Source organism: Convolutriloba macropyga, chromosome 10 (assembly GCF_964194025.1).
Source record: "Convolutriloba macropyga chromosome 10, txConMacr16.3, whole genome shotgun sequence".
Lineage (NCBI taxonomy): Eukaryota > Metazoa > Xenacoelomorpha > Acoela > Convolutidae > Convolutriloba > Convolutriloba macropyga.
In genome coordinates, this window is record NC_134477.1 from 31,440,397 (window position 1) to 31,456,937 (window position 16,541).

Below are 16,541 nucleotides of genomic sequence, written 5' to 3' on the forward strand. Positions count from 1 at the left end.
GTAATGGGTTTTGTTTTGGTCCTTCTTGTGTTCATTAAGAAAAAAACTGCTCATACTTCTTCTTTGCTCGACTGTATAACATTAATAGATAAATTATTGTCATAGAATTATGCGGGAAATTTTCCATCTTAATACTATTAAGATCACTAATAATAAAAGATTCCATCTTAAATAATTAACAAGGAATTCCCCAAAAGCCCACTTTTAGGCCAAATGATTTATTTATGCAGGAAACAGTGACAAAAACTCAATCCAATTTTAATCAAGAAAATTGTTTCTTTAAAGGGAGAAGACTAGCAATTTTAAATAAAACTGTCATAAGGAAGAGTATTGTCAACAAAAATCATCACTGAATTCTTGGTTGTTCAACTCATAGGAATATCTGGACACTGCTACATTTTCTGCTATTTTATTTCAATTTTTCATTAAAAATCGGAGGAGTCTTGTTACCTGTGAAAATGCAATTTAGAGGACAAGTAATTGTGTAGCAGTTGAGCAGTTTTTACAAAAACGTTTGATATGTACAAGCAACAAAAGGCTTTTAAAAACTGTAGACCCTCAAGTGTTCTATGAAAAAATATTGACATAGGGGGAAGTTTTGTCTTGTTACTTAATTTTAAAATAATTTAAAAAAATGACTGTTCATGAAAAAAAATTTAAACTTGCTTGTTTTCTTGTATTTAGACAATAGATTAATTTTACAATCACCCGACAAAACAGACAAAAGATTTCTGCTGTTCAATTGGTAGCTAGTATTTGGGCTTTTTAAAAGTTTTTAAAAATGTGCCCAATGTCGAGAATCATTTCGTTGCTCCAGCGTTCATATTGTACTCCATCCTGCATCACGAAAATCCATTCAGCGCAACCGATTACATACAATTATTAGATAAAGACGTATCAAGAACTCAATAAATCTATGAAAGAAAACCTCTTCACATTTTTCAAGATTTCCAGTCTTCGAATTCGTTCGATTTTCAATTCCATTTTTTTATTTTAATTTTGAGAACCATTATGTTTTTCAATAAACACTGTTTGTCTAAGAGTTTTAAATGTTTATTAATTTTACGCCAAAACATGTTCTGGGGTGAAAAAAACTGTTTTTACTGTTTTCTCTCACACCAGAATGAAAAAGCCTGATTTTGCTCCGAAAGTCTCAGCGCGTTACGTAATATTGCGATGAAATGCGTTGAGATATGTAAGATATCTGCTTATTTGCTTCTGTTAAATGTTCTGAATATATTTGTAGAGGATTCGCTCCAGAGGTATTTAACATCAATTATTTTCTATTGTTAATCAACTGCACTTATTAGCAGAGCTGGCTAATGCAGTGATTGAACTTTTGCAATCTACAGTTGTCATTTAAAAATCTTCAATTTTGCACAACAGTTAGTAGTTAATTAAGCAGTGAAACAGCACAACAAGAAGTAAAACTTAAATCAGTTTATTACCAGAAATATAAAAGTTTAAAAATGAGTATTCAGTTTTTCTACTTCTATCTGCGTGGTTTTCTATCCCTTTTTTTCTATCCCTTTCGAGTTGTAATAGCGTATAGAAGACCAGATATATTAAAATTGAATAAAATACTGACATAAACAATTTCATATAGTGTCCCTTGTCCAGTTTTTCATTTCGATCTTTTGTCTTTCAATGAATTTTTCTATCACTGCATAAAATGGAGTAGCCATTGTATTTTCATTCGACCAGTTCTTGAAGCAAAATTTGTTCAATTTTTTTAATTTATAGCTTTCCCTTCGGATAATATTGAGCAATTAAAGGAGAAAGATTGAGTCTCAGGAAGAATTTCCGGGCCTGTGTTATATCTTTACTCCAGTTTGTTTTTCATTAAAAAATTTTATATGAGGAATGATCAGTGTCCGAGGTGTCCAAAGCGGAGAAAGTAACTCCTGCTCAAATCTCAAAGACTTTTTTATTTTAATGAATTCCATGGGGCACTTGCAGGTCTCTAGCCAATTGATACTATGTTGAGTTCTGGATCAGGACGTATCAAGAACTCAATAACTCTTTAAAAGAAAAACTCTTAACAATTCTTAAGATCTCCATTCTTCGAAATCTGTCGATTTTTTTTAATTTGGAAAGCTCAATTTGTTTTTCAATAAACTATTTGTCTAAAATATAATTGTGTCGTGTGTGGGTTTGTGTGTGTGTTTGTTTTTAAAAAAAGTGCGTGTGGGAGTGTAATTGTGTGGGCCGTTGAGGGTGTGTTTGTAATTGTATGTAATCGGGTGTGGTGAATGGATTTCCGTGATGCAAGATGGAGTACAATATGAACGCTGGAGCAACAAAATGATTCTCGACACTGGGCGGAATATTTAGAAACTATTAAAAAGCCCAAATACTAGCTACCATTGAAGAGCAGTATACTTTTTTTCTGTTTTGTCGGCTGGTTGTATATTTAATCTGTAGTCTAAATAAAAGAAAACAAGCTAGTTTAATTTTTCTTCTTCATGAACAGTCATTTTTTAAAATTATTTTAAAACTAAGAGTAACAAGACAAAACTTCCATCTAGGTCAAAATTTTTTCAAAGAACACTTGAGGGTCTACAGTTTTCAAAAGCCTTTTGTTGCTTGTACATATCAAAAATTTTTGTAAAAAATTCCTTAACTGCTACACAATTACTTGTCCTCTAAATTGAATTTTCACAGGTAACAACTCTCCTCCGATTTTTAATGAAAAATTGAAATAAAGATAGCAGAAAATGTAACAGTGTCCAGATATTCTTATGAGTTGAACAACCAATAATTCAGTGAAGAATTTTGTTGACAATACTCTCCCTTATGACAGTTTTATTCAAAATTGCTATTCTTCTCCCTTTAAAGAAACAACTTTCTTGATTAAAATTGGAATTAGTTTTTGTCACTGTTTCCTGCATAAATAAATCATTTGGCCTTAAAGTTGGCTGTTGCGGAATTCCTTTTTAATTATTTAAATTAACTTTTGTACATAAAACAATCTCACGAGCAGAGATGAGTAACTGATAATCAGCAATAAATCATTTGAACCCCCAATTTCTAACACTTTTATGCTGTTATTTACCAATTATGACCCTTTTTGTCTGTCTTTTTAGTATGTTTTTAGCATTTTACACTGGGAAATATTGGCGAAAGCAAACTTATACTTACTTGCCTGACAAAAAGGTGATTAGTATGTTATTGAAGATGAGAACAGATATGATACAATGAATAACAACACTTCGCACTTTTCGTGTATGAGACATTTATTAATACTCTTATTGTCTGGAAGGTTATGGTAATTTAGCATTGTTATTTCTTAAACATCAACTATTTGTTAGAAAAACAAGATGACACTCTAGCAACTGATTGTTTCCGGATTAAGTCAGTTTTAAATAAACCAAAAGTTTAGCCCGTACCTAATTCTAAGTGCGTTTCAGAACTGGGCCAGTATAAATGGAGTTAATCATCATTACTTTATCATAGACTGATTCATGGCATTTTTTGACTTGTTAGACTTGCGTTCAGTCTGATTTCATAATGGCCAGACTTGGGCCAAGAGTAAAAATGAAGTTCCGTACGGGGATCGAGCCCAAGCTCTCCCTCTCCGTAGACGTTTGTCCTCCTTTCCTCGCCACCGAGACAGTTGAAATGTTGTCTTTTGCGCCGTTAAAATACGCCTGAAAGAAGCGAAATTCAAGTGACAAAGCGAGCGAAATATATTACATGGGAGACTTGAACTTACAATTGCCCAGTACTGACTTACGCTTGGATTTAGGTATGGGAGGATCTGTGTGTCTAAAATAAAATCGGCCAGCTGGAAAAAAACTTTCTCAGAATAAAAACAATTCAAGTAACTTTGCAAAGTTGAAATGTGCAAAAGAACACTTTTTGATAGCAAAATAGATTTCAGTTCTACCTACTTATGTGTTTTACACAGCTTAAATAACAGCTTGCAGTTGCAAAAAGCTCAAGCTTTTTAGGTGAAAACTGTAGATTGTAGACTTTTAATCAATGCAATAGCAAGCTCTGATAATGATCGCAGACTATTAACAGCAGAAAACCAATTGATGTTAAAAACCTCTGGAACGAGTCCTCAATATGTTCAGAGCATTAAAAAGAATCAAATCAGCAGATACCTTACAAAGCTCAACGCAATTCACCGCAGTTCAGCACAATATTATGTAATGTTTTGGCTCTGAAACTTTCGGAGAAAAATCAGCCTTTTTCATTGCAGTTTGAGAAAAAACACTACAAACAGTTGGTTTCACCCAGAACTCAACATAGCATCAATCGACTAGAGACCTAAAACTTCACTATGGAATGCAGTATACTAAAAAAAACTTCGAAATTTGAGCGATAATAACTTGCAGTCCTTTGGACACCTAGGACACTGATATTTTTCGTAGAAAGTTTGTTAAAGGGAAACAAAATGGCGTAAAGCAGGCCATGAGATTCTCCTCCTCAAGATGTTGTCTCAAGAACTTGTATTATGAAAATACACTGGCTACTCTATTTCATGCAATGCTAAAAAATTTATCGAAAGAGAAAAGATTGAAATAAAAACCGGGAAAAAAGACCGTAAATAAAATTTTTCTATCAGTGATCGTCTATATATTAATCGCGTGAACACATAAGGAGGCATATTTTAGAGTTATCACTGAGGAGCATGTTTTAACAGTACTACCGAAGAGCACGATTAAGGGGTTGCTTAAATGGGTTTAATGACCAAAAAAGTGTGCTTTAAGGTCATTGACCGGTTCATGTTTCTAAAAGGTCATTGACCGAAAAATGTTGCCAAAAAGTAACTGACCCAGAACGTTGCTAAGAGGTCATGTCATTTACTAAAAAATACTTGGCGGAAAAGCCTGTTGCCGAAATTTCTTTGATAAAGGAAAAGACAATATTCGGTGTTTCAATAAACAAAAATAATAGTGTCGAAAAAATCATTGGCCGATTAGTTGTTCAGAATATGACCAAAAACTTCTCCAGAAAACGGTCTGTGCCCGAAAAGCTTTTGATACTGAAAAAGTAACGGATCGAAATTGCGTCAAGAGGGTTTATGACTGAAAAAAAACTTGTTTTTTTTATTTCATCGTCAAAAAATTGTTGTCGATGAAAAAGGTTTTCCTGAAAATTTAGGAAAAAAAATTCACTCACCAAAAATGTCAAGGATTAAAAGTTGGATGATGGAATTTCGTTTTGTCAAAGCTTCACTGTACGAAAGTTTTGTAATACAGAAGAATTCAGCAAACAAAATTTGTGAAGTGTAAAAACCCCAAAATGTGCTATTGCAAAAACCAAAGTTATGGGCCAAAATGTTATATATGACATAACTGAGGTCTTGAAATAAATACAAATTTGATAGCGCTCAGTAGAGGACTTTTTCATCTTAAGGGCTTGTACTAATAAATTATTGCATACAAAACATGACAGGTATATAATTTTCTTTAATTTATTCGAGGAAAATTTTGTTGGTGGCGTTATCCAGCCGTTTAACTATGTCTCCCAGCCCTATCTGTGTTTGTTGACTTCTTGAAAGCATCCGCAAAAGCTTGCCAACGATTCCATTTTATCAGCACTTTCATCGTCTTGGGCACATCCATCCTGTTCTCATTAGCAATTTCATCCTTTTTATGAGAACCGGAATTCAATTTCTCACCCAGGATCTGTTTTCTCTTCTTTTGAACTGTTGTCTCTCCCGCTCTTCGTTTTTTTTTCTGTCGTTCCTTTTTTTCTGTTGGCAATCTTTTATTTTTTTTGCTCTTTAAGTGCTTTCTCTATCTGTTTTTTTTTCTTTGCGCCTTCTCACTATTTCGCTGTTCTTGTACTTTCTTTTTCTCTCTTTCTCTCTCTCTCATGATTTCGATTTCTTTCTTTTTGCTCTCCCATTTTCCTTCATTCTATCGCTTTCGTTTTTTTTGCGTTCTTTCTGTGCTCAATTTTCTTCCTCTCTCTCTCTCTCTTTATTTTCTTGATTCTTCACTAACTTTTTCTTTTCTTTTTATTTGACTGTTTTTGATTCATTTTTTGTTTCTATTGTTCTTCGTACGGTTGACTTTTCTTGTTCTTATGGTCGTTGTTGCATTGTATTCTTTCCGTTTTTTCCTCTCTCATCATTTTCGAATTTTGCTTCTCTTTTTCTCGTTAATTCCCTTTTTCCGCATTTCGCTCCCGCTCGCTTTCTCCCAGACTTGTTTTTTCTGTTTTCTTCACTGCTTTCAACCTTCTTTTATTCTCTGTTTTTTGTGTTCTTTTCGTATTTTTAAATCTATTTGCTCTCAGACTCCTTATATATTTCTACTTCTATCGATCTCTGTTTCTCTCCCTCTTTATACCTCATTCTATCTGTTTTGATTTTTTAATGCTCTGTGAGAACGTCTATTACTCTTAACTCGCGTAAAACCTTTCTTTGACATTTTTGGCTCTCTTCATTTTTCGTTGGTGTGTCCAAAGTAGTTTTGCAAGAACAATTTTTTAAAACGATCGCATGTACACCAGTTATTACGGATAAGTTTTCAATGAGAATATCAATAGTTAAAGTTTCAAGATGCATTCAGATAGCCTTTACGGACCTGCTAGTTATATTATAATATACCTGTACTCCTATCCAGTATTTCTATATTTTGGTGACAATTCTGGAATACAAAAGAAGGAGGGAAAACCGCCTGTAGATTGCAACAACTTAAACGCCTCGACGGACAATAAGTGTAGTTCTTAGACAACTGAAAACAAATGATGTTAGACACCACGAAACCAATCCGAATTATATATAATGAGTGCATTCAAAGAAATGAAATCAGCACATATCTTAAAAAGATCAACGCCGTTCACCCCGTTTCAGAGCATCATTATGTAATGTTTTTGCACTGAAACTCACAGAGCAATATCAGCTCATTTCAGGTTCATTTTTGATTAAAACTTCAAACTAATTAATCGACCGGAATACTAATCTTTAGGTGAATTTAAAAATATAGACCAAAAGAGTTTAATGAAAAGCATATATAGGTTCTCAAAATTGAAAAACATATCGAATTTAAAATTGAGAGATTTTGAACACTGGAAATCTTGCCCTATGGAACACATCCTTATGGAATTCAGTATATTAAAAACAGCCTGTGAAAGTTTAGCGAGTATGACTCAACGCCATTTTGAACTCTAGTACACTAAAATTTTCTCGTAGAAAATTTGTCAAAGAAACCCAAACTGGAGTGAAGCCGTAACACAGGCCAGGAGATTTTTAGTCATCCTCAAAAATTTTCTCTTTTAATTGCAAGTTTAAAAGAGAAAGTTTTAAATTCAAGAGTTAACCAAAGGAGAAACTATAGTTTGATAAATTCAAACAAATAACGCCTCAAGCACCTGTCGCATGAAAATAAAATGGCTACTAAACATCATGCGGTGTTAGAACATTGTACGAAAAGCAAAAGATCGGAAAAAACTGGGAAAATAGGCCGTAAATGAAATTGATTATAGCATTATTTCATAATATTATAATATCTATTTACTCCTATAAATCATTCCAAGGACTTGGAGACAACTCTGGAATGCAAAAGAAGGAAGGAAAACGACACGAATAATAATAGAAAATATGTAAACTTATTTTAGGCATTACAAATTTTGATGATAAACTGATTTTAGTTTTACATATTTTTAAGTTGTTACACTGCTTATTTAACAATTTTCAGTTGCGCTCATTTCAGCTGTCTAGGAACAACTATAGATTGCAATAACCTAATCACTGCAAGAGGCAGCTCTGGCATTAGGTGCAGTTCATTAACAATAGAAAAACAATTGATCTTATACAGCTCGAAACCAATCAGCAACACTTATGTTCAGAGCATTCAACGGAAACAAATCAGCAGCTTTCTTACAAAGCTGATAAGAATTCACCGCATTTTTGTTTAATGTTTTTACGCTGCAACTCTCGAAACAAAGTTAGCTTTTTTCATTGCGGTTTGTGAAAAACTACAAACAGTTTGTTTCATCCCAGTATTTTGGCGTGAATTTAATGGCCAGTTAAAAATTTTAGACAAATAGTGCTCATTGAAAAACAAATAGAGTTGTCCAAATTATAAAAAAAAGAAATAAAAATCGACAGATATCGAAGAATGGAGATCTTATGAATTGTGAAGAGGTTTTCTTTTAAAGAGTTATTGAGTTCTTGATACGTCCTGATCCAGAACTCAACATATTATCAATTGACTTCAGACCTGCAAGTGCCCCGTGGAATTCAATAATTTAAAAAAAGGCTTTGAACTTTGAGCACAAGTGACTTCTCCCGCTTTGGACACCTCGGACATTGATCATTCCTCGTAGAAAATTTTTTAATGAAAAACAAAATGGAGTAAAGATATAACACAGGCCCGGAGATTCTTCCTGAGACTCAATCTTTCTCCTTTAATTGCTCAAAATTATCCGAAGGAAAAGCTATAATTTAATAAATTTTAACAGATTTCTGTTCAAGAACTGGTCGAATAAAAATACAATGGCTACTCCATTTCATGCAGTGATAGAAAAATTCCTTGAAAGACAAAATATCGAAATAAAAAACTGGGACAGGGGACACTAAATGAAATTATTTATGTCAGTATTTTACTTTATTATAATGTTTCTGGGCTCTGGGCTTCTATACATTATTTCAGTGGCTTGGCGACAAGTCTGCAATGCAAAAAAGTGATAGAAAACCACGCAGATAATAGTAAAAAAAACTAAATACTCATTTTTGACTTTAAATTTTTTGATAATAAATTGATATAAGTTTTACTTATTGTTGTGTTGTTTCACTGCTTCATTAACTACTAAGAGTTGTGCAAAATTGTAGATTTTTAGATGACAACTGTAGCTGCAAAAGTTCAATCACTGCAATAGCCAGCTCTGCTAATAAGTGCAGTTCATTAACCACAGAAAAACAATTGATGTTAAATACCTCTAGAACGAAACCTCTACATATATGTTCACAGCATTTAACAGAAGCGAATCCCCAGATATCATACAAATCTCAAATCAATTAACCGCAGTTCAGCGCAATATTACGTATTGCGCTGAGACTTTCGCAGCAAAATTAGACCTTTTCATTCTAGAGTGAGAGAAAAAAGTAAAAACAGTTTTTTTCAACCCAGCACTTGTTTTGGCGTAACCTTAATAAACATTTAAAACTATTAGGCAAACAATGTTTAATGAAAATCAGATAATGGTTCTCAAAATTAAAATAATAAAAATTGGAAACAAAAATGGATAGAATTCGAAGACTGGAAATCTTGAAAAATGTGAAGGGTTTTTCTTTTATAGATTTATTGAGTTCTTGATACGTCTTATCCAATTATTGTAGGTAATCGGGTGTGCTGAATGGATTTTCGTGACGCAGGATGGAGTACAATATGAACGCTGGAGCAAAAAAAGATTCTTTGACACTGGGCACAATTTTTTAAAACTATTAGGAAGCCCAATTACTAGCTACCAATTGAACAGCAGTAATCTGTATTTTCTGTTTTGTCGGTTGGTTGTATAATTATTCTAGTGTTGAAGTACAAGAAAACAAGCAAGCTTAAATGTTTCTTCCTTCAAGAACAGTCATTTTTTTAAAATTATTCTAAAACTTTGTTACATATCAAACATTTTGGTAAAAACTGCTTAACTGCTACACAATTACTTGTCCTCTAAATTGCATTTTCACAGGTAACAAGTCTCCTCCGATTTTTAATGAAAAATTGAAATAAAATAGCAAAAAAGGTAGCAGTGTCCAGATTATACTATGAGTTGAACAACCAATAATTCAGTAAATAATTTTGTTGACAATACTCTTCTTTATGACAGTTTTATTTAAAATTGCTACTCTTCTCCCTTTAAAGAAACAGCTTTCTTGATTAAAATTGGAATGAGTTTTTGTCACTGTTTCCTGCATAAATAAATCATTTGGCCTAAAATTGGGTTGTTGCGGAATTCCTTGTTAATTATTTAAATTAACTTTTGTATATCAAACAATCTCACGAGCAGAGATGAGTAACTGATAATCAGCAATTAATCATTTGTACTAACATTTTCTAACAAGAGGGACTTTTATTCAGGTATTTACCAATTATGAGCCCTTTTGTCTGTCTATTTAGTATGTTGTTATCATTTTCTAGTGCAAAAAGATGAGAAGAGATATGATACTATAACTAACTACAACACTTAATACTTTACGTGTATGAAACATTTATTCGAAGTCTTGTTGTCTTAAGTGTTATTGTAATTCAGTGTTGTTGTTTCATAAACATCGACCGTTTGTTAGAAAAACAAGATGACACCCTAGCAACCGGTTGTTTCTGGATTAAGTCAATTTCCAGTAAATCAAAGTATATGATCTATTTGTCTAAGAAAAAAGGACAGCTGGAAAAAAACTCTCTTTAAAATAAAAACAATTCAGGTAACTTTGGAATCTTGAATTTTGCAAAAGTACACTTTTTGATAGCAAAATTGATTTGTTTTACCTGTTGTTGTGATTTTTTAACTGCTCAATTAACAAGTTACAGTTGCGCAAAATGGAAGATTTTTAGATGCCAACCGTAGATGAAAACCACACAGATTTGACTAAGAAATCAGAAAACTCAATTTTTAGCTTGATATTTTTGTAATTAAATTCATTTTGGTTTTACCTGTTGTTGAGTTCTTTCACTGCTTAGCTTTTGAGTTCTTGATCCCTCTTTATCAAGAGTTTACAAAAGCATCAATTGACGAGAGACATAAAAGTGCCTTATGGAATTCAGTATAGAAAAGCTCAAAACTCAGTTTCAGCTTGACCTGAGAAATTTTTCCGACAAAGTTTCATTTTTTTCAGATTTCAATCTTCAATTTCCACAGTTATTGTATGAATTTGTATTTATAAAGACCTGAGAGCAAAAGCAATGGCAAAATCTAGCTTGGTTAACAAGCTTAATTTTGAATTTTCTCTAATTCAGCGAAAAATTGAAGTCGGAATCAGAGTCTTCATAAGAAAAACATTCAGATCCTGATTCAGGGTCTGCGCCAGATAATGTTTGGGCAAAATGTGATCTGAATCAGACTCTGAATCAGTACTTGTAACGTTCTGAATTTCCTTCTGATTCAGTACTGAATTTGCCTTAGCGTTAGCTATGGGAAGTTAATTGTTCAATTTGGCATATGCACTAAAAAAACTAAATATTATGGCATATTAGGTTTTAATTTGTTCGGTTTTGACAGATTCACATCAATTCCCACAATAGGTTTACATCAAATCCCACAGTCGGATAAAACAAGGAGCTATCGTTTTGTTTATTTACTTGCAAAGAGCGTTTGAATACACCGAATAAGAATAAATTTTAATTTTCTATCTACTGTTCCGAGGAAAATTTCACATTTTTTGATTCATGACTGTCTTCTTGAAACAATTGTTCAGTCAAACTGAATGCGGCCTTGTTTTCTCGATAAGTAAATTTGTCTCGAACTTGTTGCATTAGAGTATTGGATCAACCAAAATGAGGGAATAATGCTAAATCAAATCAGCAATCACGAGTTGGATATCATTTATGTACAGAGAACCTAACGGAAAACTTGGCTCAAGGCGCTTTCTTTTTTGGATAATAAATAAATCTCCGTTGCTAGTAAATTATTTGTATTGGTGCCGAAATTGATAACACAGAAAAAATTGTTTACAACGATGAGTATCAAAAGTGATATCATAAATCATTATTTCTATGAAAAATTTTAATGAGAATCTTGTTAACAGCTCTTTGCAACTCATACATCTTTTTCAAGAGATTTTTAAATAGATCTTAAAAGAACTAAAAAAAATACGAATTTAGGCGTCAATAAATAATCGTGTATAGCTCTTATGAAAGTGCTTCAAGTTTCATTTAACTTGGAGATCAGCAGTATGATACTGTTCATCAGTTTGTAAAACGTGATCACAAATTAGGCAGTTAATAAAATGATAGATTTAACTTCCTTACCCGTAAAATTTACGAGAAAACAATTAACAATATGAGGGCTAAATGATATATACATGGAGGGCTGTAATGGGAAAGGCCCAAAAATTCTCCCCATTTTGTCAGAAAGTTGAGCGTTAAAACAATATATTTCTTTGAGGACAAAAGGCGAGATTAACCGATTTTGTAATCAGCACGCAAAGAGCAGTCCACATTTTCCTCTTCTTTGAAGTGCATTAATTAAGCATATTAAAATTATAAACGTTTTATTTTTCACCTGGCGTACTAAAATTATCAACTGTACTGAAAACAGGTGTGATTTAATTTAGTTTGAAGATTGCTTTAGTATTAATTTAAAACAGTAATCGGTTGTCATAAAAAACTCATAGAAATTGTTGAAAAAATATGGATCATTTATATGTCGCGATCTTCCTGTTTTCTACAGCATTTTGTTTAAATTCTAGATTGGCTCAATTTGATTTGCTAAAAAATAAAGACCTCGACTCAAAATTTCTGCTGACTTCTTTCACTCGACTTTCTAGATCACACTGCCTTCTGTTATGTTTACATAATGGCGATTGCCTTTCAATTGTGATTGGCCCGAAATTGTACTGTCGGTTATTTGCCAAAGATCCGAGAAGCTTGTTAGATAACAACGATTTGATATTGCGTAACAGAAGTTTATCTAACTTGTATCTAGCTTCCAACGCAGGATTCCAATGTTTTCGTAATGGAATTTTCCATAATGATGTAAGTTTATGTGACATGGAAGGCAAAAGAGTGAATTCGAATTGTTCAGATTGGTCCAAAAGAGGATCTCACTGGACTTACATTTGCCATTCGCAGTTAATATTCGGTGAAAGTCGACACCGCGATTGCACGCGTCCCCTAAACGGGGGATTCGATTGTATTGGAGGTGACAAAACAGAGTTCTGGTCAAAAGTACCTAAACGTATTGACAATTTCGAATATCCGGACCCAAGAATGGCCGAACAGAAATGCAGACAATACAAATTGGAATTATTTTCAGGCTTGCACTACGTTTTGGACGGCCGATGGGCAAAAGGACTGTTTCCTTATTTTCCCCCCAAAAATCTGATAGAAACATGAATCTTTTAAAACCGCCTAAATATTAAACTTTAACTCAACAGTCCACAGTAAACTATCTCGCTGTAGCTTTCCACTCTTACTTAACAAGAACAAAAGCATTTTGAAAAAGTGAATAGAACAATACGTTGAAAAAGTGTTCCGTTCAATTAACTTTCTCTTAAAAAATTTTAAAACTATCCACCAATAATTGCCGGATATATCCTTGCATTTGTCCCCAGTCCTAGATAGACAGTCTGTTTGCACTTCCACCCCCCCAAAAAACTATTGCTTAGTTAATACACATTTTAACAATGGCAATTTGCCATCAGAACTTGAAGGTTAGATGCTTTTTTTGACCTCAGTTATTTAAAAAACTAATTAGTAAAGATATTCTTATGAAAGCCATTCGTATGAACGAATAGTTTGAAAATTTAGGATTCACTATTCACAATTACATAAATATCCATAGATTTTTCAATATTTCACTGGACAAAAACACGACTGCAATTCACGTGCTTTTAAATGGAGAAAAAGTTATACCAACCTCACGTTCAAACCTCCGATGAAATTTGTCGAAGCGCTATCGTTCTTCAACCAATTACGAAAAACTAGAGTTAGGATAGATTTTAATGCCTCGCTATTTGGAGTGGTATTCTTTAGTTGCCTATCTTTAGAAAGATAATACCAATGAATTAAAGGATGATTCTAAGATTGTGATCAATACCAGTTTCTCAATTCTATTAATTATACGCTTGATCAATCAACATATTCAACAAGACTAGAGACGGCGTGAAGAGATCGTCACCGTTCACTCACAACCTAACAAGATGAGTATTGACCCACTTGAAAAGAATGCTAAGCAACTGAACATCAGTAATTAGGGTTATTACAGACCTTGGGGAGTCTACTAGGCTCACGCGTTCTTACTAAATGGTTAACATAGATTAACAGATCTTCTCTTAGTAGCAAATCCTACCCTCCAATAAATTTCACGTATTCGTCTCCTGAAAGAGTGCAGCCAGTTAATATTCCGAGGAACCAGTCGACTTGATGATACTTCGGTAGTCACTGCTGCCGTCTCTCCTTTGTTTCTGTACAAGGGCTCCGTTAAAATCTAACCTATTTTTTGATTGGATGGTCAAGTTAGTTAAATGAAATGTCATCAAACAAAAATGAGTATTTTTTAGGGAAACAGTACTTTACTTATACTTTGATTATATATCAGTTTTAATTGAAGATAACAATTAGACCTCATAAACATACTTTGGTTGCCTTATAGAGTGCAACTGTTTATTAACAATTCCCATCACTTTTTTCGAAAAATCAGTACTATGTTACACCGCTTGAGATACAATCAGTTGAAGTTTTTATAGTGGCGAGGATACTAAGAGTTAATTCCAAATTAAAAGAAGGAAAACCTTTGCATCAAAATGTTTCCGAATACAAAAAGCAAAGCTCCAGCTTAGGTTTTTCAAGAACTTGAAAAAGTGACCAGCATCCACTTTCGGCAACAAATATTGCCACTAATAACAAGAATTACCGAAAGCTCTTTGAGCTCTTTTGTCATCACAATCTTATAAAATCTCTTCAAGAAAGATCCAAACAGGAGACAGAATGTTAGCCGTGTTTACTGCTAATCTATGCAACATTAAGGTAATTTAGTCTAAGTTTTGCGATAAAAAATCAATTATCCTATAATAACAATTTTGTCTTGAAAAACAAGAAAGTCATTCATAACTTTGATATCATTAGACCATAATTTGGGCATTTTAGCTTTTCATTTCGTGGTGAAACTTGAAGGCGAATCTAGAAATGATTCAAATTCCAAATCAAGCTTTCCTTATTCAACTTTTCTCATTTGTTTAAATTACATCGGCTTTATTATCTTTGTACTGTTTAAACTCAGATTTCGTTTTTCAGCTGGGAAAAGTTCAAGGTCAGTATTAAATTGGTTCTCTTCAAAAAATGTTAAACTTTCCGTTCCTTCAAAATAAAACAGTTTACTATAGGCATTCTTATGAAAGATTGGAAAAAATGATTTAAAGTTTTTTCTGTGTGTGGTTGCCTAACATCGAAATTCGATACGCTGTATCATTATAATGCAAATGCCATTCGAGCGTGATTTTATATGTAATTAGAAACAAAAACCTAATAATAAGAAACAAAAACCTGTAATAAAAACAACTAATAAGAAAGAAAAACCTACAAATGGGATGTAATTTGTCCAAGAACGCATTGCCAACATTATGGCTAATGCAAAGCAAAGTCACAAAACGATATAAAAAACACATAATGCTCACTGACGCGATTGAATAGAGAAAAATTTCTCCTGCCCTAAAGGCAGCGAAAGATGTCTTCATCATTTATCCTGGCAATTTAAATCGACAAAAATTATTGTGATACTTTAGTTAAGTTTTAATAGAAAATCCCAATCCAAAGTGCTTTGAACTGCTCTTTCATATAACTTAGATTGTAAAATGAGAAAAAATAATCGTACTGCATATTTAATACAGTCACCAAACAAAGAAATTGAGTACGGTTCTTTGATTCGTAAAAAAATGGCTGCCGTTTGACTCTCAGAGTGTCGCAATTTGGTGATTTATGATCAAAATTTTCAAATGTGAACAAAATATAGGCATTTTCTTAAGTATTTTTTTAAAAAAGATTTGTGTAGGAACCTTACAAGATGAACGATTATCAATTTTCAGAAAACCAATAATCTTGCAGCAGCTTGCTCGCAAAAATCTTCAGTGACTCAAGTATAATTAACTTTAATCTGCTAAGATTCTTCCAAGATTTTTGCCAGATCATCCAAGATAATGTTCGGTTTTAGACTGTGGACGCATGAGAGATTGCTATTTTCCAAAAAAGATCAAATTTTAACCAGCTGCTTATTAGAAAAAAAAAACACAACAGATTGGCCTATAGTAAAACGTTTACCATAAAAAGTTACTCCAGTTTTCTGTCTAACAAGTTTTTCGAAGGATCCAAGTTTGTCATTTTCATACAAATTGTTCTTCTTTTTATTTTGATTTTCAGACAATGGTCGAACTACGGAGTAAAACAGCTGTGTTGAAGAGTAACTGTTTCTGTACTAACTTATTCTCCATAAATAATTGCCCGAAAGGCACTATTGAGGCGCATTTAAACTAATTGAATTAGTAGAAATATTGCTAATTGCCTTGTTGTTTTGATTTACATTTTAAGAATAGTTTTGCGGAGAGAAGCAGTACAGATGATTCCTAGGGATCGTATTTTTCATCTTCAGTTCTACTCCCATTAAATTGAGGAAACAGTAAATTGCTTCAGATTTGGGCAACACGCTTATAAAGTACTGGACCAATTTTCAGAGGAATGCAAGGAAAAGAATAGCACATTCTTACAACGACAAGGACGAAAGACAGGATATTGGAGAAAACTGTACCACATTATGGCCAGATGGCACCGGTATAATGAATTGTGATTCTGGATGTCCCCTAATGTTGACATCTGGTAAACTTGTAGAGAGTCCAAGGCAACAAATGGAAGCAAGTGCACTTTGTGACGACTGGGAAT